The sequence below is a fragment of the Furipterus horrens genome, unplaced genomic scaffold (genome assembly GCF_987537825.1).
Source record: "Furipterus horrens unplaced genomic scaffold, mFurHor1.1.pri manual_scaffold_13, whole genome shotgun sequence".
Taxonomy (NCBI): domain Eukaryota; kingdom Metazoa; phylum Chordata; class Mammalia; order Chiroptera; family Furipteridae; genus Furipterus; species Furipterus horrens.
Window position 1 is genome coordinate 17952811 of NW_028327183.1, and position 24631 is coordinate 17977441.

A 24631-nucleotide genomic window follows, 5' to 3' on the forward strand; every position below is an offset into this window, starting at 1 on the left:
GGAGGAAATGTTTATAGAATAATCATTCCAATTTTATTAAACATACTAGAATGTTAAAAAAGTATTTACCAATGAATGAAAGAACGGTAGGTAATTTTAATTCTTACACTTTTCTTCTAAATTTTCTATACTGAGTATATTTTCCCTTAACCATTGGAAGCATTAAAAAGTGTTCATATCAAAAGTCATAATCTGTATTTAAAAAAAAAAAAAAGTGTTCATATCAGTCATTCTTGCCCCAGACTCAAGAGGGAGGATCAGGTCTTTAAAACATTTTTCAGAACAACTGTGCAAACTATCATGCGTGTAGGATGCAAGGGAAATTGGTCTGTACTAATTACTAGTCATAACCTTGAAGTTAAACTCTCTGGATCTTAGTTTCTTTGCTTAGGAAATTAGGAAATTAAGGTAAATAGTCTTTACAAATTCTAAATAAAACACATTTGATAGAGTTTTGTTTTGTTTTGCTTTGTTTTAGTACAGATGAAATCAGGCAGGGCATAAAAGAAATATATTAAATTATTTTTGCTCTAGTTACATTTTCATAGGCATTTAAGGTGGGTGCTTTGATTAGATGTTGGCTATCTGATAATATAATGTACTCAGATGCATTCAACATCTGAGCATTATGCCATGCTTTCACCAAAATTTTTCTCATCTCAACTTTACTAAAACCTAGTGAGATGAGCATTACTATCAGGGACCTAAGAAACTCACAAAAGGTCTCTCACAATATGTGGCCACCAGACTCAAACCCAAACGCTTGTGTGTAAATCTCCAGAATACTGTTAATTCAGATGTGGTATTTATTACTTGCTTATTTGTTTGTTTTCTCATTTCAACTCCCTACAGTATTGGTTATAGAAAGCACACAGTTTCTGTCCTCATATATTTTATATTCTAAAAGAGAGACAAGGTTCTTTTAAAGAAACAATTCTGAAATTAAAATTAGGAATGTGTGTGTAATGGGGACAAATGCAGGCTTTCGGCAATGTCTCTTGTATCCTTTAGTGAGAAGCAAACAAAAGGACATTATTATGAAATTGCAAATGGGGGCAGAAACAGTCACTTGTCATTAGTGTCAGGATCATTTTAATGAAAATTAACCCCAGAAATGCTTGACTAAGCAGTGGAAACATAGGCATCATTTGGACCATGACAGAACCAGGGCAGTTACATTCTTCCTACCTGCATACAAGCTTAAGAGGGTAGATCAGTCCAAAGGCACTGGCCAGGCTAATTGCTCAAATTATTATCACAGGAACCACTAGATAATACCTATGAGGTATCAAAAGATAGCTACGTCCCAGGATAATCTTGTAAACAAAGAATTCCCAGTGGGATACTCAGTCACTGCTCACAAAGCCTGGGCCAGCCCAGTTGGATAATAAAGCATAAAAATATGTAGTTTGACAGAAGGGGTAGATTCCATAGCATAGGGTGTACTCTCCTGCTGGAAATGACCCTGTTCGGTCAGCACTGACAGGAAAAAATTAAGCAGGACACCTCAAAGAGTCATTATGGAAACACTTTAGCCCCTGAAGATGGCTATTTGGTGTGTGTGTATATGAGTGTGTGTGTACACACACATGCACTCATGCCCATGTGGCCTTTAAGTGAAAGAACAAACTGTGGTGATTTGATTATTGGCAGCACAGCCTTATTTCTTGAAATGTGACTACTCACCTAGCATTTATAGGCTATGTGAAGAGGATAATGTCTAAGTAAGAGCTTCTAGTAAGTTTGTGAAGGGCTATTGACTTCTTACATTCCCTGCTGTCCTGAGATGAAAGAGTGACCCAAGGTGGTAAGCTTGATCTCAGAGATTAAGTGAAAACAAGGTGTTTTGTGCATGATCAGCACCAATTTACCATCTGTACATCATTCGAGTGGGGAAGGATACATGGTTTATCCTACTCAGACATCCAGGAAATTCTCTTCTTCTAGGTAGTTAAAGAAATAACAGTTGTGAAGTGCTCTAGTTCTCTGAGAAATGTTGATATGTGGATAAATTATGATGGATCAAAGAGCACTGGACCAGAATTTGAGGAGAGGGCCTCAGCTTTGCCACTGTGTCTCACAAGCAAATTAATCTACAGATGCCATTAATTTTCCATTATCAAGAGTAAAACTCTGTTTATTTACAAAAGTAACCCAGAACAAATAAAATAATGTGTCAAAGCACTTATCTTTCACTTTAAATTATAACAAAATTTAAGGAGCTCTTACTACATGCAAGGCCTGGGTACTCTGGAAAACACAAACAAGATGTGGTTCATATCTTTATGGAGCATGGAATCTAGCTCCACATATTGCAACCAATTGAGTTGCAACAGACATTGTGGTCATTGCTATTCAAAAGTTGAATCATTCAGCAAGTACCAGCAGGCACCATACAAACTCTAAAAGTAAATTACTTCTCTCCGAGATTGGGGGAGGCAAAGTCCTAAAGCTTTTATGAACATGAGTGTTTGCACTGGGTTTTGAAGATGAGGTTAAAATTATTAGCCAGAGATTAATTGAGGCAGGTATGCTGAAGGTAATGAGGGAGTAAAGGCATGGAAAACATGCAGAGTGTGCTTGAGAAATAGTGAGTGGCCTGGTTGGGAGAAAGTTTTAAAAATATATAATTATTAAAGAAGGAGGTAGTGAGAGATATGCCTAAAAAGATAACTTGTGGCTAGATTCAAGGTGGCCAAGTTGAGAAGTTTGAACTTCATTCTATAGATATCAAACACTTGAGGCAGAGGAATGACATAATTACGCGTATGTTAAAGGACAATAAGTCTTGTCAGTGGAGTAAAGGAGGTTAGACTGGAGGAGAGGAAATTTAGTATGAGTCTTTTGCAAGAATCCAAGAGACAAACGAGAACCAAACTTGGGCAAAGGGAGATAGAATGAAGAGATGGGAGATATGGATGATGTAGAATCCACAGAACTTGGCAGCTACTTGGACATGGGGCCAAGGAGAGGACAGAGTTGAAGACGACAGTTCTCAAATACAGCTATCATCAGCCCAGCCCATTGTAAATTTTTGAAATAAGTTGTTTGTTTGTTTTCTTCTCTTAGCTTCAGAGAGCTCAGTGCACTACCTGTCTTCTGCTCTCAGGGCCATGTATGCTTACTTCCTTTCCATTGTCAAAGTCTGTCATCTGGAAAGAGTGTGAAATTCATCCTGCTATACAATGTTACATTTCCCAGGTATTTGCCCTTTGACAGATTTCTAAGCTTCAAGGTAGAGATAGAAACCTTTCAGATGTAATTTCTAATGTTGGCTAGTGATTTTTCTACTAATTAGTAAGTATTTTATTCTCAAGTTTTCTATATTTCAAACTTTGCCTTGGTCCAGTCTTGTTTATTGGCAGGAGTGATATTCGAAATACTGAATAACCCCTCACAGTGCATTTGCAGACTGGTCTATGAAGAACACCAACTACTACAAACTGCTGTTTAGGACCATATCAGTATCAGCTTGGATATTTGCATCTTCTGGGTTTACAGCCTTACAGATAAGGAAAGACTGAGAGACCTATAGTCAAGAATTGTACCCAGTCTTTTGAAAACTAGATTAAAATAGAATGAAAAACAGACTACCACGCACTGCACTGTCACTGGATTTCCAAAGGCTATTGCTGCAGGCCCACTAACTACTGATCCATAACTGTTTCCAGGCAAGGTGGGAAGGAGTTGTGAAAATTCTGTGATAGGATATACTGCTTCGGTTTTATATATAAAGCTTCAGCTTTAACCATTCTCCCTTGTCCAAGGAGATTTTTTGCTCCAGTGCCTTTGAGATGCTTTGGAGGAAAGGGAGCAAAGCCTCCCACTGTTCTGTCCTTGCTGCATTCCACTCTCCCTCTGTAGCCCAGAGCAGCAGACTTTCTGCCCAGTGAGGCTGTGCGTCATGACAGCCTGGCCTGGCTCTTATTATCCAAGATTATTCACTCCCTCTTATCTGAAAGATCCACATTGTTTTAAATACCACCCATAAGGCTGCAGCTGTCCCCAGAATGGAGTTCTGATTAAATTCCTACTGCTCTTTTAAGAGCCAACTTAAATGTCACTTCTAAATAATACCCGATGACATTTACTCAGCGCTTACTCTGAGCCAGGCACTTTGCTTAGGGCTTCTAATGGATTTTCTCATTTCACCCTCAAAATGAAACTCTGAAGTAAGTACTAGTATTGTTCCCATTCTATAGATGTGGAAACTGAGGGGTTAAATAACTGATCCAAGGTCTCACAACTAGTAAGTAGGAAAACCAGCGGTGCAACATCCAGGTCCTCAGTGCAGGTACACAGTAGGCATTCAATAACTGACCTGAGTGATGCACAGCCTCTGCTTCCTTTTGCACCATGTGCTTAGCATGCCCTTTACAGCAGTCCTCACATTGACAGTGACTTTACCAGGGCTTTTCTCTCCAAACTTAAGAAGTCCAACATTGTGCCCCACCGTACCTGGTACCATGCCTGGCATATTATGGGACTGCAATAAGTCTTTGTGGAAGGAGAAAATAAATGAGGGGAGGGAGGAAGGAAGGAAAGAACGTAAAGGTTTTCTAATCTGGGGTTTAAAAGGTACAGTGACCCACAGGATGGCTGTCATCAATAAATTAACAAACAAGTGTTGATGAGGATGTGGGGAAAAGGGAACCCTCGTACACTGTTGGTGGGATTGCAAATTGGTGCAGCCTCTATGGAAGAGTATGGAGATACCTCAAAAAATTAAAAATAGAACTGCCTTACGACCCGGCCATTCCAATTCTGAGACTATACCAAAGTATATAAAACACTAATTCAAAAAGACATATGCACCCCTATGTTCATTGCAACATTATTTACAATAGCCAAGACATGAAAGCAACCCAAGTGCCCATCTATTGATGATTGGATAGAGAATATGGTACATATATACAGCGGAATATTACTCAGCCATAAAAAAGAATGATATCTTACTATTTGAGACAACACAGATGGACCTAGAGGATATTATGCCAAGTGAAATAAGTCAGAGAAAGACAAATACCAGGATTTCATTTATATGTGGAATCCAAAGAACAGCATAAATGAACAAACAAAACAGAAGCAGGCTCACAGACACAGTGAACAAATTGAAGTTGCTAGATAGGAAGTGGTTGGGAGGGATGGTTGAAAAAGGTGAAGGGAGTAAGAAGTTACAAAACAGTCACAGGGATGTAAAGTACAGCACAGGGAATATAGTCAGTAATATTGTAATAACGCTGTATGGGGCCAGGTGGGTACTAGAATTATCAGGAGGATCACTTCGTAAATTATATAATTGCCTAATCCCTGTGCTGTATAACTGAAACATATATGTATATATTTTCTTAAGACATTGTTATCACCCCTGAGAGTCCAAGAGTTTTAGGAGCTGTGTGCCAGGAACCAGGGACACAGACCCAATTTGTTCCTGTTATATAAATTATTTTAGTATATACATTTGTTTTCTATATAGTTATTATGTATATTAATTTATATAAATTTTAGTATATAAAGTTTTGATTTCTAATTAGAAAAAAGTGCAGTGACCCAGTATGTACTTTGGAGTGAAAAGAGGCTGCATCATGCGGGCTGCGCCAGTCTTAGGTTTAAAACGCCTGGGTTGCAATCCCAGCTCTGCCATTTACTGGCCAGGTAACTCCCATGCATACCACGTGACTCTGAGCCTCAGTTTCCACATCCTGTAAAATGGTTTTCTTCTTTACAGATAGGAAATTTAAATGAGATTACATATATGAATTAGGCTGGCAAAGAGCCTGCTACTCAAGAATGGTTGATTGTGTTGTTGAGTAAGAGATACACGGAAGAAGAGATTGACATATTTCCCATCATGTAGAGGAGCATGTAGTCATCACTGATATATAGCATATTGCAGGAGACCAATAACTGTTTTGAGTGATTAGGCCAAATGGCTGTATGTCTAAACATTAAAATATGATATATGTTAGTATTATCAGGAACACCTATTTGATGTCTCAATGCCATCGTTACTGAAATATGGATGCTTATATTCATAAGGCAAATGCATTGTGCTATTCCTGGTCAGAATCGTTGAAACGTCTCTTCTTTCCTCTCCCCCGCCCTCCCTGCCTCCTGAGCATATGTATTCCTTCCCCGCTCTCCCTCCAGACACCCTTCATCTGCCTGTCACTTTTCAAAGACAATGTCCTCAGAATGAAATCTCTGCTTTCTTTGTTTTCCCGGTTTCCATTTTGTATCCTAAAATATTCACTTCAAGTTCCGCTTGACAGACGGCCCTAATCTAATCTCCACGTCTGCTTTCTAATTTTCACAGTCAGAATAAAACAAATAGGTTGGAGTTAATTGCCGGAGCAGCGGGCCGGAGCTCTGAGCTGTGATTTATGAGCCGAGTGCAGGCGCTCTGCAACACATTTTTCTTAATTTATTTTTAATGAGTCTTTCAATTAATTTTCTTGGAAACATCTTAATGATGTTGGAGGCGGGTGTTAATGAGGTCTGCACCAGCTCCTAATTTTGCATATTTTAAAGTGCCTAGTGTCATCTCGCACCCCTTCTGTCCATTTTAAGGACGGGGGGAGGGGTTATTGTTGAAGGGAGAATTTACATTCTTCGTGCCTCAGTCTTTGCTTAACCTTTCAGACTTGATCGCTGATGGTATGCCTCAGAGCAATCGCCTACTTCCTCTTCCCCTCCCCCACCTGCTCTGGGTACCCTGAGTCTGAGAAGCTGCTGTAAGGAGAAAAGACACAGTCCCCAGGAAATTGCTAGTTCCGGGGCACAGTCTATATCCCTGAGTGCAGATGTCCAGAGGGTAATTTTGCTAGGTGATCTACCCTTCTCCAAAGCAGACAGTGAATAAGGGAAAACACCAGTGGAAGAAACAACTCAAGGCGTGTCTTAACGGCATCTGGACATTTGTTCAGAGAACTTGGTCCCCCAAATGTGTCTTGCAGAGCCTGAGGCCCCAGATCCACCTCTGCATCCCACAAGGTCCAGAGCAAAGGACCACTAAGTCCTCATCAGTCTTCTTTCTGTATTTGCTAGCTAGAGCTTATTTTTATGAATTGTCATTAAATGCTTCTGAGAGAAAATTCGGGAAATGCAAAAGAATGGATCAAGTAAGGAAAAAACAAGTTCTAATGCCTAAAAACAGCCACTTGAAATTGTGGTGTTTTCTTCTAGATATTGTTCTTTTTCTATTCGTGGGTGTTTAGCTTTGTTTTATGCAATTGTGATAATACCGAAAAGCTTTTGTTTTTTTTCATTTAACATTATAACATAAGTAACAAACTTCTTTCAATATCATTTTTTTACTTTAAATAATATTTTATTTTTCAATTACAATTGACATACAATTTTATATTAGTTTCAAGTGTACAACCCAGTGATTAGACATTATATAACTTACTAAGTAATCACCCCATTAAATCTAGTACCCATCTGACACCAAACATAGTTATTACAATATTATTGGCTACATTCCCTATGCTGTACTTTACATCCCAGGGACTGTTCTGTGACTGCCAATCGGTACTTCTTAATCACTTCACCTTTTTTACCCATCCCCGCAACCGCCATCCCATCTGGCAGTCGTGAAAATGTCCTGTGTATCTATGAGTCTTTTCTGTTCTTCTTGGATAGGGATTTTGTCGAACATCATTTTAAATGGCTGTTTAATATTCCATCTAGCAGATTTGTCATAATTTACTAAGTCATTCCACTGTAACTGGGCATTTAAGCTAATTTTCAAACTGTTATAACAAATACCATTGTGGTGAACATGTTTGTATAGAAAGCATTTTTAAAATTAGGAATTATTTCCTTTGGAATAGCCTGAGGAATTGCTGATTTAAAGACCATAATCCTTTTTAAGGCTCCTGATGTATATTTCCAAGTTACTTTCCAAAGCATTATGCTGGTTTACTTCCAATAGTAATACACAAGTGTGTCTACTTCTTTGATCTTGCAATGGTATGGAGTATTGCAATTGTTAAAAAATTATTTAATAAGTAGGCAGATTTAAATGTATTTCTTTCATTTTTCCACTAAGTCCTCTTTTGGGGTTATGTTTCCATTAAACCCAAGGCTACTTTTCCTCGAGAATTTCCTGGACCATGAACCCCAGCATGGCCAAGACCTAAGTTCTTCTCTTGACATGTAGTAGAGACTCAACACATGCGTGTTAAATTGACTTAACCAAGTGTGTGTTAAAGTGGCTTACCCAAGAAACAGAAAGTTGAGGCTGTGTTTCTGAGTGTCTTATTTCATCTGGATCTGCACTACAGCCTTTGCAGGTCAGTCTTTCCAAACCTGAGTGCCCATTTCCTCACTTGCCTTTCCCACCTTGAATAAAGGTGCCCCCACTGAGCAGCTCCAAATGTGAGGGTCTTCTGCAGTGCACCCCTGTCCTCGCAGCCCCCCAACACATGCACATGCAGTCCTGTGGATATACCTCCCCACACCTTCACAACTGCCTCTTCTCTTCCACTCCCACAGTCCTGTTTCAGACCCCTGACTCCCCTGGATGAAAGCCTTCCAACTGCCTACAGTCCTTCCCTCTCTTTGAGCCCTTGGGAGTGCCAGGGTGCTGTCTTTCTAACACAAGTAAAAACTCTACCATGATTCCTTCCTTATATGCAGAACATGGTCCAAAATCCTCAGTATGTCACTAGGGGCTTTCACACAACTGGACCCCCTAGGTACCTTACTGTAAGGGAAAGACAGCTATTTTCCTTCCTGTGTAAGGGAAAACCACAGTCCTTCCCTACTGTGTGCTGCTCCTGTTAGTCTCCCTTACTCTACACAAAACACTTCACTTCTGATGCCTCTGGTCACTGAATATGTGGAGGGAGGCTTTTCCCCACACTAAGCAATTCCCTACACCACCAGCTGGGTGACCTACAATTTAACCCAATTCTGACCCTATCTACCTGGAGATAGCATCAGATTCACACAGGTAAAGGGCTCAGTCCCACAAGACTGCCCGTCCCCATCCCCACTTAAGCTTATTGCCTATGCTTCTGCCAACAACCAGCTGTAGATTGGAAGTTCCAACAACCCCTCTCTTCAGACCAGATTACTAGAGCAGCTCACAGAACTCAGGAAAACACTTAAATTTAGCAGTTTATTTTATAATAAAGAATACAATAAAGGACACAGATGAACAGCCAGTTGAAGAGATACACAGGGCAAGGTCTGAAAGGGTCCCCAGCACAGGAGTTTCTGTCCCGTGAAGTCGGAGTGCATCATTTTCCCAGTGTAGATGGCCTCAGCCCCCTGGAAGCTCCCCAAACCCTTTACTACTGGACTTTATGGAGGCTTCCTCACATCAACATAATCCATTCCATCTCTGGCCCCTCTCCCCAATCTGGAAGATGAAGGATAGGGTTGAAAATTCCAAGCTTCTAATCATGGCTTGGTTTTTCAAGTGATCAGCTCACATCCAAGAGCCATCCAGAAGCCCACCCAGAGGCATCACATGAGAATAAAAGATGCACCTGGTGTTCTTATCACTCAGGAATTTACAATGGTTTTAGGAGCCTTGTGGAGGGACGGGGTCAAAGACAAATATTAGAATAAGAGATGCTCCTAGTGTTCTTATCACTTAGGAAATTACAAAGGTTTTAGGAGCTTGCGCCAGGAACTGGGAGCAGAGAACAATATTCACATATTTTTTTTCAATCATCTCATAATTACCCATTTCTCAAATATGCTATGCACTTTGTTCAGGTCATTGCCTAAGCTTGAGATGCTCTTTTTCCTACTCGCCATAGACCAATTCCATGCCACCCCCTCCGTGAAGGCCTATTCACCACTATAGCCCCCACCTGGTGCATACTTTGTACATGGTAGATGCTTAGTGAATATCTGGTGAATGAATATAGAGATAAAGCAACTGTAGAAATGCGTTTCCTTCAAAGCTGTTACCTGCTGTATTTTCTGGACTGATTTACACATTAGGTTGGATGTTTATATTTGAAATTTTAAAGAACCCTTCAACTTGAAGGTTATATGTTTATATTTAAAATTTTTAAGGACCCTTCAGCCTGGGGAAAAAATAATTTCTCAAAGCATTTCTGCTTTCTGTTAGACTCCATTGATTTATTATTGGACACTTCTTAATTTCCATGGAAGTTTCTTTTTAGTGCTTTTCCCACTGACTTTTTCTGCTCAGTGTAAGTATTGCTAAAATAGTCACTGAAAAAGACTACAGATTTTAGCTTTAAGGGATAACTGGTTCAGATAAGATTCAGTATCCAGATGCAGAGTTTAATATCTTGTGGTCTTTCAGTTAAAACTGGATCTTTATAGCATTATCTTAAAGCTAAAGGATAGGGTGCTTTTTAAAAGTCTTCTGACCAATAGCAACAATTTACCTATAATTGTGACATTCTGGACTTTGACCCCAAATATTTGTCAAATAAATTGATTATAAGTGAAGCTCTGACGTCAAAGGCATTTTTTTTTCCAGGTTTTTGTGCCCTGAATTTACACAGGGAAAGAATATAAATTTTCAATGGATGGAAGTCAAGATAAGCAAGCAAAGGTAATATCAACAGTTTTGGATAAGATGCTGAAGATGGCTGACATTGAATATATTACATAACATTGCTATTATTTCTAGTATTGGCCTCTATATTTTAGAGTTATTTTAATACTATAAGCGAAGACCTCATTTTATTTGAAATGTCTAAAATTTCCAGCAACGTATATTAGTCGTGATAGGTTTTGCTATATCAAGCAACCTCAAATTTCAGAGGCTTGATAAAACAAACATTTATATTTTGCTCACACAAAGTTTAAGGTAGATACTTTTAGTAGGATAAGACTCCTGGGAATCTCCCTAGTGACTCCGGAAGCCAGGTCCCCTAGGGCATTCTTGGAGTCTTCTACGAGGTCCTCTGTGTTGGGCCAGCCAATGAGTGAAGAGAGGGTATGTGAAGGGTTATGCTGCAAATTTTAGAGGCCAGGTGTGTAATTGGCATACCTCATCTAGGTGCTGTGCTGGAGTAACTCATCACAGCTCACAAGAGCCAATTAAATTTTCAGGCATTTTGCACTCTGGTTATTGAACACAGACATTATTAAAAGTTAAATGATATAAATACTTTTTAATTTTTTTAAATTTTTTAATTAAATTAAAACAAAGGTAATAATTATTCAAACTTCCTATTTTATTACATTTTACTGTTATTTGTGCCTGAGATTATTTATATCACTTGTGTCTATAAGTGGGAAACACTGTAGAATGGTGGTGGCTATTGTGCATCTCTTCTTAACTCCATGGTCAATGGCATCATGCTGGTTGTTTGAAACAGATGATGGTAGGGGTATTTATACCATGAACATTGGCAAACACTATAAATCAGAGCCTGATTTATTTTGTTGATAATCTATTGGCCAAAACTCAATCATGTGGTTTCACTTAGATGCAAGGATTGAGAGTACTTAATGTAGCGATGTAACATATAGCTAATGGAGGGTATCAGTTTCTTTCTTCTTCCCATTAGTAGAACACAGTCACCTCTCCCTACAGGACATGACCCAAAGTCCCATCAGTAACTGCTTTCTGGCTCAAGGTCCAGGATCCCTAGATGGTGCATAGATTTCTCTATCAGGTCAGGTATAACTTTTCTAGGTATGACAGCTGATTAAAAGAACAAGTTATCTTCACCCCCACTTCCCCACCCCACCCCATATACAGGGGCAAGAATTACAATTAAAATTTTCCTGTCAGAATAGGGAAAGAAGGGGGGAGTGGTACACTGCAGTCTCTTACTCCTCACAAATATTAGATTCCTATGGGGCTGGCATTGGGAAGGCCCCCTCCCTTGACAAGGACCCAGTTCTGCCATCTGGGAAGAAATCCCTTTGTCTCTAAGTCACATCTGAAATGGGTGTTGGGAAGTTTCACCCTCCTTGGGGAGCTGTATAGAATTAACAACTTAGGGCCTGCTTTCCGCTTAAACTGGGGAGCCTAAAGGTGTTTTATGTCTCAAACAGTTAAAGGCTTCTTTAATCAAGACTCACGGTTCCCTTAGCAGCACAGTTCTCTCAAAAACCAGTATAGGCTTCTGGTCTGTTTGCTCCCCGCAGCTGGCTTGAGGCCATCTGGAACCATCAATGGGGAGGTCGTACCTTCAGTCTGGTCTTTGCCACAAGCTGTGTTGCACTGTTCACCTCAGAGGTGTTATCGGGCCTCTATCACATATCTGCTACTGTTTAGGGTCTAGAAGCATGAGCTTTCTCAACCCTTTGACTCTGCAAATGTCTGAACTCCTTTTATTCTCATGTAGATCTGCATACAGACCTGGTAATTCTCTCCTGAGTTCATCTCCTTCTTATAATAATAGCTTAGCAAATGCAGCCAATGAAAATCAACACACATCACAAAGAATCTGGTTTCTAGACTCTTCCTCTAGAGTTGACAGCTTAAAAGATGACCTGAGTTACTACAGGTAACAGTATTCTCATGTTCTACCACTGCATGCCATGTGTCTCATCTTTCCAGCCACCAATAATAGCATCCTTGCCACTCAATGCCAACCACTAAGCCAATGCCATGTATTTTAGGTCTTTATTGGGGCAGTACGTCATGTCAAGGTACCAATTTCTGTATTAGCCAGAACAGGGTAGTCTAAGCTGTGGTAACAAAGAAATCCTAGGAGCACAGCACAATAAAATTGTTTCTGCCTAACGGAAAGTTCATGTAGACTTTTGTAATAGGGCAACTCTCCTCTAGCTACTGATTCTTAGATACTGATTCTTTAACCTGGTGGCTCCATGTCCCTGGAGCTTCCTAGGGGTCTTCAGCACTGTACTCTCTGCATGGTTCTGACCAAGAAGCAAAGAAAGAGTACAGAGAACCATGTTGGGTATTTTAGGGGCCAGGCTTGCAAGGGGTATATATCACTTCCACCACCACCATCTCCCTTGCCATTGGCCAGGACTCAATCTTGGTCCCACCTAGATGCAAGGGGGCACATGTGCTTTAGTTGTATATCCAGGAAGAAGAGAAACAGATACATACTGGTAGGTAATGCCATCTATGTCACACAGACAGGATAAAATTAATTATTATTTTTATCCTTGTCCTGGCCTAAACAAGGATCTTAAGATTCCTTAACTTTCTTCCTAACATTGTCTACCCATCGGACTTGAGTTGGTTGGGTCCTCTGGCCCAGAATCTCCCACAAGGCTATAATTAAGGTGTCTGCCAAGGCTGTAGTCCTCTCAAGGTTTGGCTAGGAGAGGATCCATTTCCAAGCTCAATCAAGTGGTCATTAACAGGATTCAGTTCCTCGTGGGCTTAGGCCAGGGCCATCGCTCAGTTTCTTGCCAGGTGAGTTTCTCCGTGGAGCAGCTCACAACAATGGCAGCTGGCTTTTATCAGAGCAAGAGACGGCAAATGAGATGGAAGCAAGAATCTTTTTATAACCTCAACATGGAAGTAATATCCTAACTCTTGTATCAATATTCTGTTTCTTAGAAGCAGGTCACTAGGTCCATACTCAAGAGGAGTGAGTTATACAAGGGCATGACTACCAGGAGTCTGAGATCATTTAGAATCAGTTTGGAAGCTACCTATTACACTCTCATTTTTTCCTGGACATCTCTTTCTTTCTCTTGCTCTAATCCAGACCAGTTATCTCTAGTCTTGCTCTCAGCCAACTTCCTGAGAGTTTGCTGCGTTGCTGTCTCTTTCCTGGATTCCACCATCTCCTTTCTTGGTTTACTCACTCTCATTTTAGGGGAGCATATCTGTAACTACTGTTCCCTAACAAAGGAACAGGGGATGTAAATTTTCTAAGTCTGTTCATATCTGAAATGTCTTTATATTGATTATTCCTAATATTTGGCCAGCTATAGAATTCAAGGTTGAAAATTACTTTCCATCAGAATTTGTAAGGCCCTGCTCCATTTTCTTCTAGCATCAGGTACAACTGTTAAAAAGTCTGATCTCAAAAAAAAAAAAAAAAAAAGGTAAGTCTGGTCTTTTATTCCTCTGTAAGTCAGTGACCTATTTTTCCATCTCATCTGGAAACTTTTCAGGTTCTTCTCTTTATCCCAGATGTTCTGAAATTATACAGTGATCTTCTTTGGTAAAGTATTAGTCTTCATTTCCTGTTCAGTATACTCCATGCCAAAAAATTTTCAGTCTTAGACTCATGTCCTTAAGTTTGGGGAATTATTCTTATACAATTCCTTTAATGATTTCTTCTTTCCATTTTCTCTTTTCTCTCTTTCTAGAATTTCTACTAGTTGGTTGTTGGACCTTCTAAATCAGGGGTCAGCAAAATTTTTGTAAAGGGCCAGACAATAAATACTTCAGGTTTTGGGGGTCACATATGGCCTCTGTTCTATATCTCCTTTCACAAATTTAAAAGCATTCTTAGCTTAAGCGACACACAAAAACAGACTGTGGGCTGGGTTTGGCTCATAGGCCATTAAATGCCGATCTCTTCTCAATAGACATATGCTATCTCATGTTTATTCTCATATTTTCTATTATTTCCTGCTATAATATCTAGATTTTCTTAATGTTATATTAGAATTCTTTCATATTTTTTATTTCAGAAATTCTGCCTTTAAATTCTAAAAACTCTATCCTCCAAATGTTGCCTTTGCATAACATCTTCTCTGTTCTCTCTTAAAGATATAAACTAGAGGTTGTTTCTTTTGTTTGTTTCTTTTTCTCCTTTACATTATCTCTAGTTCCCTCATGTTCGTCTTCCTTTTTATTTTTATTTCTTCCTTTCACTTGAGGGGTTTTTCTTTAAAAATCCTTGCCTGTCACTTCTACTTAAATGTGAGATTCTAAATAGAGGGACTCTATTTTGAGGTGGGAGCAGGATTTGCCAACTAGCAGGCTGCAGTTTTTGGGTGGAGAATGCTAGTATGGGGAAGTCTAGTCCTTAGAGCCATCTGGTTTATCCAGAGAACAAAATTCTTATCTCCTGCCTAGAACATAGATGTGTTGCTGCTGGTATTCTGTGCATCGAGTGGGAAGTAGGGAAAGGTCAACTGTTCTGGTCACTGATTTTACTTAGCACCTGTGCCTAAATCCAAAGCCATATCACCCTCTAAATGACCTTTAGACTACGGCTTCCTCTGTCTCCTTAATGAGTCATCTCATTTAATCATCTTGCTTTCTAAATTCCAAAAATCGTTGACTTTCTTATCTGTTGAGTCACCTTTTTTATTTTCTTTCTATAGTGGGTTTATATCTTTTTTAAAATCCCTGTACAGTCATTTTAATGAGGTCTCAAGTGTAAATAAAGAAAAACACATGTGGTTAATCTACCATATTTAATCAGAGGCCTCTATGTTTTCTTTTAAGATTGCCTTGGCTGAATGGAATGTCACTTCCTGAGCTCTGGAAGAGGAAGTGTTCTTTAGAGTGAGTGATCTGAATGAAGATATTCACTAGGTAAAAGTAGTTCATCATTGCCAGGCAAAACCTTCACCATATCAAGTGAAACAATATTGAGTATTTTTCACTTACCACTTGAATTGTCATGAGCAGAAAAAGCTGATTGTGACCTAACTATTTTAATTTATTCTTGAATCTTCTTTAGTCAACATCTGTCACGTAGGTTGATATTCACCCATACTTTTGATACCACTTAATATTAGAGCAAGTGCATATTCTTCACTGAGATTGTTTTGTAGTGAGATTTACTTTCAATATTGCTCCCACTTTCATAAAGCATATTTTTAGAAGATTGGATGAAGTGTTTAGATATCACATAATACTCTCTCTATAAAAAATTATATGCGAGTCAAAATATTTGACACTTCTGCCTTTAAAAGGAAGGAAATTCTGACACATGCTACAATATGGATGAATCTTGAGGATGCTATGCTAAGTGAAATAAGCCAATAACAAAAAGACAAATACTCTATGACTCCCCCTACACCAAGGTCTTACAGTAGTCAAAATCATAGAGACAGAAAGGGGAATGGTGGCTTCTTGCGGGGGCGGGATAGGAGTTACTGCTTAATGGGTATAGAGTTTCAGTTTTATAAGATGAAAAGAGTTCTGGAGAGCACATAATAATATATTTAATACCACTGAACTGTACACTTGTGTTATATGTATTTTACTACACAGAAAAAAAATGGAATTAGCACTGAGTTTCCTATCATATCATTATTAAATTCATTCAATAAATGCTAGTTGAGCACCTATTCTGTGCCAGGCACTGTTGTAGGCACTGAAGAGTCAACAGCGAATAAAAACACACAGTCTCTTTTCTCCTGGAGCTTATATTCGACTTGAGAAAGACAGGTAATTAACTAGTAAGCATATAAAATAATGGAGGGTTAAGGAGATGAGTAATAAGGGTGCTATGTTTTAGGGTGATCTCTGACTATGTGGCACTTGAGCAGAGACCAGAATGATTTTCATTTCTTAGTACATTTCCAATAAAAATTTATAACTGTGAGTTAACCAAACACCCCCACCCCCTGCTAAAGTACTACACTCGGTAAAAGCTTTTAAATTTCAGTTACTCATTGTATTTATGGTTGATGTTGTCACTATTTGAGTATTCATCTCTGCTTTTAGCACACATGATTTCATTGTTTCTATTCACATTAATAATTATTTCCTGACATAGACTGAACTTTTCATCCAAGGAAATCAATATGCTTAAATTGATCATCTCTCACCTGTGAGGAGCAGCTATGACAAAGACCTAAAGCACAGAAGTCTCTGGTAAAACCACATGCAAAATTAAGCCCTCTAGCTCCAAGCCTCATTTGTTTCATGAGACCTGAGTTACCACACTGCTCTGGGGACTGTGCAAGACAATCTCTCTAAAAGCACCCAGCACACCCTTAAGCGCACTGTAGATTCTTTTTCCTTCAGCATCCTTTTACTAGTAACTGGCCCCTGGGGTGATAAAACTATTCATTGGTTGATTCTCATATGTGCCCTGACTGGGGATCAAAGGGGATCAAACCCACAACCTTGCCCCCATTCCCTACCTGGAGAAGGACTTATCTAGCAAAGGGTCCACTTGGCAGGCATTTTTCTTTCTTCTTTAATTGTTTCTTACCCCTTCTGGTATATGGTAGTGGATATCCTTATTAATTTGGGGCACTAAGAAGAGTTGGCTACTGGATCATTTTAGAGACATTGGCCATGAAACTTACTTCATGTGTCCTTTGTCCTGTGAACCCCTGGATGGCATTGCTCCTGCTGTAGTGGGAAAGACTTCGCCTCCCCAGTATTCTTTGTTTTGCTTTGGGTCAACGAGTGGGAGACTCGGTGGCCATGGGAGTAAAATTGCCCTGGTTCTCCCACAGTCTGTCAGTCTTTGTTAAATCAAAGAAGGCTGAAAAATGAATTCTTTTTTTTTGTCCCTGTCCAAACACGGCAGCTGTTTAATTTCAATTAGCAAAGTTTGAAAAAGAATATTCTGGCAGGAGTAACTAAAGCAGGAGGGGTTCCTTGCTCACTGCCACTCCTCTTCCCAACAGAGGATCTGCAGCATCCCCCAGCAGGGCAGTGAAGTTTGGGTTCTGGGGGATTCCGATGCCTGGGGCTTAGATGTGGCTCCCTTTTCAAACAAGTGACAGAACAAAGAGCACAAGCCTCCATGAAGGATTCATTTAAGTTCTTAAAGTCTAAAAATTAGCTGTACAGATCAGACTTGTCTACACCCAACCACAAACTTGTTCACTTCAAGCCCTTGCTTTTTTCTCTCTGTAAAAAGTCTGCTTTCAAAGCTCCTCCTCCTCCTCCTCTCCTACTGGGGAAGGCCAACCCCTTTCTCCTCTATCAAACAAGTATTTGTTCTGGTTGACACGTTAGAATCTGTACCAAGAAGCAAAGCAACCCCCTACCTGCAACTTCTTAGTTTCATTGCATCAGTCAGGGTCCCAGCAGGAAGCAGAATTCACCCCTAATGATACAGATGAAGAGAATTTAAGGAGGGGGCTACTGACAGAGGAAGGGACAGGGTTAAGAAAACTGACAAGCCCTGGCTGGTGTGGCTCAGTGGATTGAGCGCCAGCCTGCGAACCAAAAGGTTGCCTGTTTGAGTCCTGATCAGGGCACATGCCTGGGTTACGGGCCAGGTCCCCAGCTGGGGGCATGCGAGAGGCAACTGATTGATGTTTCTCTTGCACATTGAAGTTTCTCTTTTCCCTCCCCTCTTCTCTCTCTGAAGATGGATAAATAAAATCTTAAAAAAAAAAAAGACAAGAAAAGGAGAGGTGCCCAGAGACTGCCTAAGGGCTGACAGAACAAGGGAGGGACATAGTGTAACCAGAGAACTCGGGAGAGTGGCCCACCAGAAACTGGAGTCTTGGAAGCATGTGACCTTCCCAGAGAGGCTGAAACAGAGAAGAAATGCCCTCCTGCCTCCCACACCTGATGTTCCTCTCTCACATCGATGTTTCTCTCCCTTTCTTTCTCCCTCCTTTCCCCTCTCTCTGAAAATAAGGATAATCTTAAAATAAAATTTACCAAGTCCTGTTGATTTTTCCATTCATTTCCAGACAGCTCGTTCTTTTCATCCCCTCTGCTCAGCCCTAGCCCAGCCCCCAGCCCCACAAGCGACAGCCTTCTCATTGGCCTCTCTGCCTTCAGTCTCTTTTCTTCTTCACCCTACAAACCACTGCCAGATTGATTTTGGCGGAACATTATTTCATCACACCTGTCCCCTCTTCAATCACCTCCAGTGACTCAAGCAAGGCAAAACACAGACTTCTTTCCTGAGCCTCTAAGCCTCTCTGCCATCTGACCCACCACACTAGGCTGGCTATTAAGACAAAAATAGAACTCCAGGTAATTGGAGCCATGTTGCCTAGAGCTGCCTTCCCGACACACCCAGTATTCCTTCCAACACTGAAAAACATAAAAACGTAAATGACTCATATTTTCCAATTCTAAATCCCCTTTCTACATGCATTTTTTAAATTTTTGAGATTACATACATTCTGGGTGAAAACATGATTCACATGAAGTTCACTGTAAAACTTTTAGGGAGCTAAACATTTCCTAGCCTGCCTTGCTCTGGTTTCTATATAGCTGCAGCCATCGTCACCACGTTGAATTGGCTGAGAGCAGTGCCCTGTGGAGGCACTGGGTTCTCAAAGCAAACTCCCAGGGCTGGAATCTGAGCTCCACAGGCTGTATGGACTTGGGCAAATCCTTTAATCTCTTGTGGCCTCAATGCCATAATCTACGAGATAGAAATAACAATAGTCACACCCATAAGACTATTGTAAGGCTTACCAGAAAGGGGTTAGACAAGTGTAGACGCTCATAATAAAGGCTCTCTGAGTTTCAGTCCTCGCCACATTGTTACTGATGGTGAGCTGCCCATGCAGTATTGGCATGACCCAATGGAGCTGCCCTCCTGGAATGCCATGGCCATGAGTAAGTGGGCATCCTGCCGCACCCCCTGCTCCTGGCTCACCCTCAAAAATCATAAACAGGTGCAGGTCATAGAGGTCCGTCACCTGGAGGTGCCTCTGCTTCTATATGTCAGACACTGAATGAGGACTGTTATGTGCATTATCTCATTTCAACCTTTCGACAACCCATAAAACAAAACTGAAGCTCTGAGAGGCCACGTAATTTGTCTAATTCTACACAGCTAGACTGTGAGCTCAGATCTAGCTGTTTTTTCTCGTGCCTCTGGCTTTGTCCTGTCTTTCCCATACCTTCCCAGGCACTCTCGCTCACCTCCCCAGACCCCCATGCCCTCTTTCAATAGCAAGCTATCTAGTCGGGGCATTCATTCGTTTCTAGTTGATTTGAACTAAGGCAAAGCAGAGCAGTGAAATTTCTCTCCTGGCTCTGAGGTTGTTGTAACTCAGAGCTTCCCACCTTTGTAAGCAGTGGAAAAGGAAGAGACATATGCTCAGAGCCCCTGATGCTTCTAAAGCTCACCTGCATACGTTATGCCATGGAGTATCAAGGGTGATAGGCAGGGCTGAGCTGCTGTGGCTCCTGCTTAATAGTTCTTATGCCAAGGCTCAGAGAAAGTATGAGACCAGAAAAACAGCATTAGGCTTTAGTGCGAAGTGACCTCTCTGAGGGCAGTTTTCCTGGTTGTGCAGATGTTCTCAGTGAAGTCATCACTGTGGCCTGAAGATGGACATGAATTCTGTGCCTAGGAATTGCACTTAAGTTTCTTGCAGCTCAAATGCATGATTCTCCCAACATTAGCAAGTGGAAAAGGTTTGTAATTCCTCCTCAGAGCGCCACCTGGGTAGGCAATTTCATCTGTGGAAGCCTGTTTCTTATGTGCCTTCAGTCATTTTACTGTCATTGATGATTTAGTCAGAATAAGATCAACTAGGCAGAGATAACAAACCCTGAAATCTAGTGCTTAATGCAACAAAAGCTTTTCCTTGTCCATGCAAAGCCTGAACATTGGGGGTTCTTGGTGCAGTGCCTCAGGGACCCTGGCTCTCTCAGTTTGAGGCATTACCATCTCAGCAGGACGCTTCCAGAGCGACTGGCAGGGAAGGAGAGACCACAGAGGTGGCGCATTAACTTTTAAGTGCCTTGGCCTGGAAGTGACACATGTCACTTCCACATATACTTTGGTGTCTGGAGCTAGTCACATGGCCCTATCTAACTGCAGAGGGACAGAGCAATGTCACCTTCCTGGGAGACTAGGAAGGAGAGAAGAACCAGATATGCAAGCACACTAGTAATCTGTACCATAATATTTATATAAGAAACTATGGGAACATAAAAACAGAGTTTCCCAAACTTGCCCTGGTGAGAATACACTTTTTTATTAACTATTTTAACTGTAAGAGGAATACATCTTCATGGTAAAAAAATAAAATGCACAGGAAAGAATCAGGTGAAAAGGAGAATTTTTCTCTCCACATCTTTCCCAGAAGCTTCTTGTATGTTCTTTCTGCTATTGTTTTTCACTCAATGGTATGTCTTAGATGGTTTCTCATATCAAAACACATTGAGTTACCACCTTCTTTTAATTGCCTACATGGATTTAGTATAAATGGCCCCATCAGCCCTGATTAATGGATATTTAGATTGTTTCCCATGTCTTCCTATGGTAAAGAATGCTATCTTTGCATAATTTAGTGGATGTAGTACATCCTAAGATAAATGTCCACGCATGCAATGCAGAATCCGAGGGCACAGGCATTTAAAATCTTGAAATCTATGCCAAACTGCCCTCTCCAATGGCAATAGGTACAAAATCTTACTTACTCAGAAAAAAAAAAAGGTGGGCCTGCTATTTAAATGTTGATGTTGGTAAGGACTGTTTGTGAATATTATTAGGCATGACAATGATATTTTTAAGTTCATACCTGTTAGGGATGATTACTGAAAAACTTGTAGGAGAAATTACATGATGACTTGGATTTGCTTTAAAAAAAAATAAAACAAGCAATAAAAAGTAGATGGAGGGTGGAGGAGGCAAGAATGACAAACTATTGATCATTGTATATATTTGATATTTGCCATAATAAAAATTAAATTCTTCAGGTTTATTCTAAGAGAGATGTGGGAAGCTCATCACAACACATTATCAACTTTTTGGTTAAAGTCAGATGTGCCCTGGATGAGAGCAAGTCTCATGTGGCCGGTCAGTCAGGAAAAGTGGGAGAGAGATGGGGGATTTAGGGCGAGGAAGAAAATAGAGTTATAGAAGAAAGCTGGAGAAGAAGGAGCGAGATCACTGTTGCCCATCCCTTCTAGGTGAATCACACAGAAGCTCCTGCTTTGAAGGGTGGAATAGTGCCTGGGCTTGTAAGACTGTGCACAGCACAGCAAGGGAGGGTTCATGGCAGAGGGTAAGGAGAGAGGAGCAGGGTGGGCAGGAAGAAGAAGAGAAGAAAGGTTTCCAACCCCCCTTGGTGAGGCCATTGGTGTCACTAAATTCTGCATTCACGTGTTCTGACCATAGATACATGATCTGTGTCTGCATATAAATCTATGCACCCACCAGGAAAAAGAAATTATTTATGTGAGAGAATTCAGAAAGAGAGCGCCATATATTTTAAGTATAAAAATTAACACTTGCAGAATGAACCCAAGTGTGGTTGGTAATTATATCCTCCTCTGGCAAGTTCATTGCCAAAATGACTAAATCCAAAGACTGTCTTCAATGAGTATCTGAAACACTGATCTCTAAGAATTCTATGAAAGACATCATTAAAAGGCCCCTGCACATCCATTCTCAGAACTTCATGAAAGAAGGCCACTCTGCAGTATACATACTGTACCCTGTGTTTGCAACATTGAATCCAGTCCTGTCCTTGTATCATACCCTTCATGTGTATCGCAAGAGCCAGCAAAGTGGCCAAAACTAGGACATGTTGGGGTCAATCTGCCAACAGCACTCCAAGACACCCACAGGGGGTTGTTTTTATTTCTGACATCCAGCCACAATTGTACACATACTTGTAGTGACTGTAGGAGATACTACAGAAGGGAAAAAATGTCTTGATAAGAAACTTACCCCCTTTAAAAGGAGTCATCCATTCAGCACCAATCTACTCAACATGATCCCAAACAATGAGCTCAGTGACATCCTGCCTCTGCACTGCCACAGCCCTGCACTTCGGTAGTGGGAGACATAGGAACTGTCCTTTGTTTCTGAAATTTGAACGTTAAAAGCTAGTTCCCTGTTTGTCGAGTCTCAGTCTCCCCAGGAAGCTTCTACTTCTTTGCCCTTCTCATCTTTAAGGCCTTGGTCCTGGGCCAGAAAGGCAAACTCCCAACCCATAAACACCAGCAATGACCTCGAGAATGTTCTAGCCTGAAGTAACAGAACAAATAGTTAATACAGAAGGGTCCATGTGCTAGTCAGAATAGTATGTGATGCTGCATTCTCCAATATGGCAGCCACTAGCCAATGTGGCTTCTTAATTTTAATTTTATTTAAATTAAACAAAATTTTAAAATTCAATTCTTCAATGCCACTAGTCAGATTTTTTATTGATTTTAAGGAGAGAAAGAGAGAGGAAGGGAGAAAAATGTTGATTCTTGTTTTTTCACTTATTTATACATTCATTGGTTGATTCTTATATGTGCCCTGACTGGGGATCAAACCCACAACCTTGGCCTATCAGGACAATGCTCTAAGCAACTGAGCTACCTAGCCAGGGCCCATACTAGCCACATTGTTAAGTGCTCAATAGTCACCTGTGTCAGGGGCTATCACACTGGACAGTACATAAAGCTCTACAACATTTCCATTTTCACAGAAAGTTCTATTGGGCAGCACTATTGCTCTAATGCCATCATTCAAACAGGCACGAGGTCTTTGAAAGACCCCAAAATCCATGTGAAGGCAAATGATGGAAAATCATAGATCGGGTCCAATCAAGGAGCATCATCCTCTCCTCCGTTCTTCCATCCCTGTCATGAATATTATGCACCTGTAAGTCGAGGCACTTCCAGATGTTGGGTTGCTCAGGATCTGCCAAAATGATTCAGACTCTGCCTCTGCTCTTAAAAGACTGAAAACTTTGTTCAAGACATAAGAAATATAACGAGGAACCATATGAGTAGAAAGTAATCATTTCAAAAGAGAGGCGTGTGAGTGCTCATGAATTCAGAGAAGCAAAAACTGCTTCCGGCTTGGAAAAAGGAGTGCCTTTCAAAGGAGAAAGAGTATGGAGGTGGAGCCAGGACTGTACCAAGCAAGAGGAAGGGCCTGAGCTAAGTCGTAGAGACAGACAGGTTCTGCCTTGGATGAACATTGGTTCTCCTCTCTCCCACTCTCCAGCCCAAGGCTCTGCGCAGGCCCCTGCTGGCTGGCTAATTACCTCAGTGCACCCTGCTATGCTGAGGGATGAGGGTCTAGTCCAATTGCTATCTGCTTTGATTAAGGATCAGTGGTAGAAAGAGAATTCACTGTGGCAAGTTAAAGCAGGCTATTAAATGACTTACAGAATTACCAGTAGGGCTAAAAGCACAGACACTGGGTGGAGCTTTCAGGAGTGACTCTGAGCACCAAGGAAGCTGCTGCCTGGCTTGTGAAGAGGAAGCCACCATGTCGGGACGTGGCCACCAGTGAAAATCCTGGCACAGCCGTGATGGTGCTGCCAGAGAAACAGTGGCTCCAGAAAACATGGGTTCCACCCTACTGTCACCATTCACGTTTCATGCAGGCACATGTAACTGGCAGAACTTTAACCACATCCAGAACCCTAGGTGCAAAAGCACCTAGTAAATAAAAGAAAGTATGGAAAATAATAGTTTCTAGCTTTCTAGGCTCCAAAGTACAGGAAGGAACATTGGAAGAAGTGGGAATTCATTACTCCTCCAATTTGCCACACCCTCACACCCTTCAGTGGTGGGAGACTGGGTGGCCCGGCTACTCCAAAGGGGTTAGAGCTACTTTCAAAGGTCAGAACCTGAGACCTCTAGGAAGACTGCTAAAGGCAGAAAGCAGAAAACAACACTCTTATAATAACATTAACAAGAAAGAAAAATCTGAAAAATACTTTAACGTGCCTGGGTATCCTTGATAAAGAGTTCTGGAAGTGTGCGACTTCTTTGCTCTGATGTAGCGACTGTGATTCTGAGCTTTTTTGCAAAGAACTGCAGGCATCAGTGGGGTATACAGCATCCCACACACTCATGAAGAGGGAGGCTATTTTTAGGGTGAATTTC

General features: G+C 40.8%; 1 long non-coding RNA gene across 1 annotated transcript in view; it reads right to left on the minus strand.

The window, feature by feature from the left end:
- LOC149994155 (uncharacterized) overlaps positions 1-18615 on the minus strand; it is a 97955-nt gene extending 79340 nt beyond the window's left edge. The window contains exons 1-2 of the long non-coding RNA XR_016507910.1: positions 18482-18615; positions 17857-17915 (exon numbers count right to left, since the gene is read on the minus strand). This is a non-coding gene — a long non-coding RNA (uncharacterized LOC149994155). The remainder of the gene's footprint in view (positions 1-17856; positions 17916-18481) is intronic.
- Between the last annotated feature and the right edge of the window lie 6016 nt (positions 18616-24631).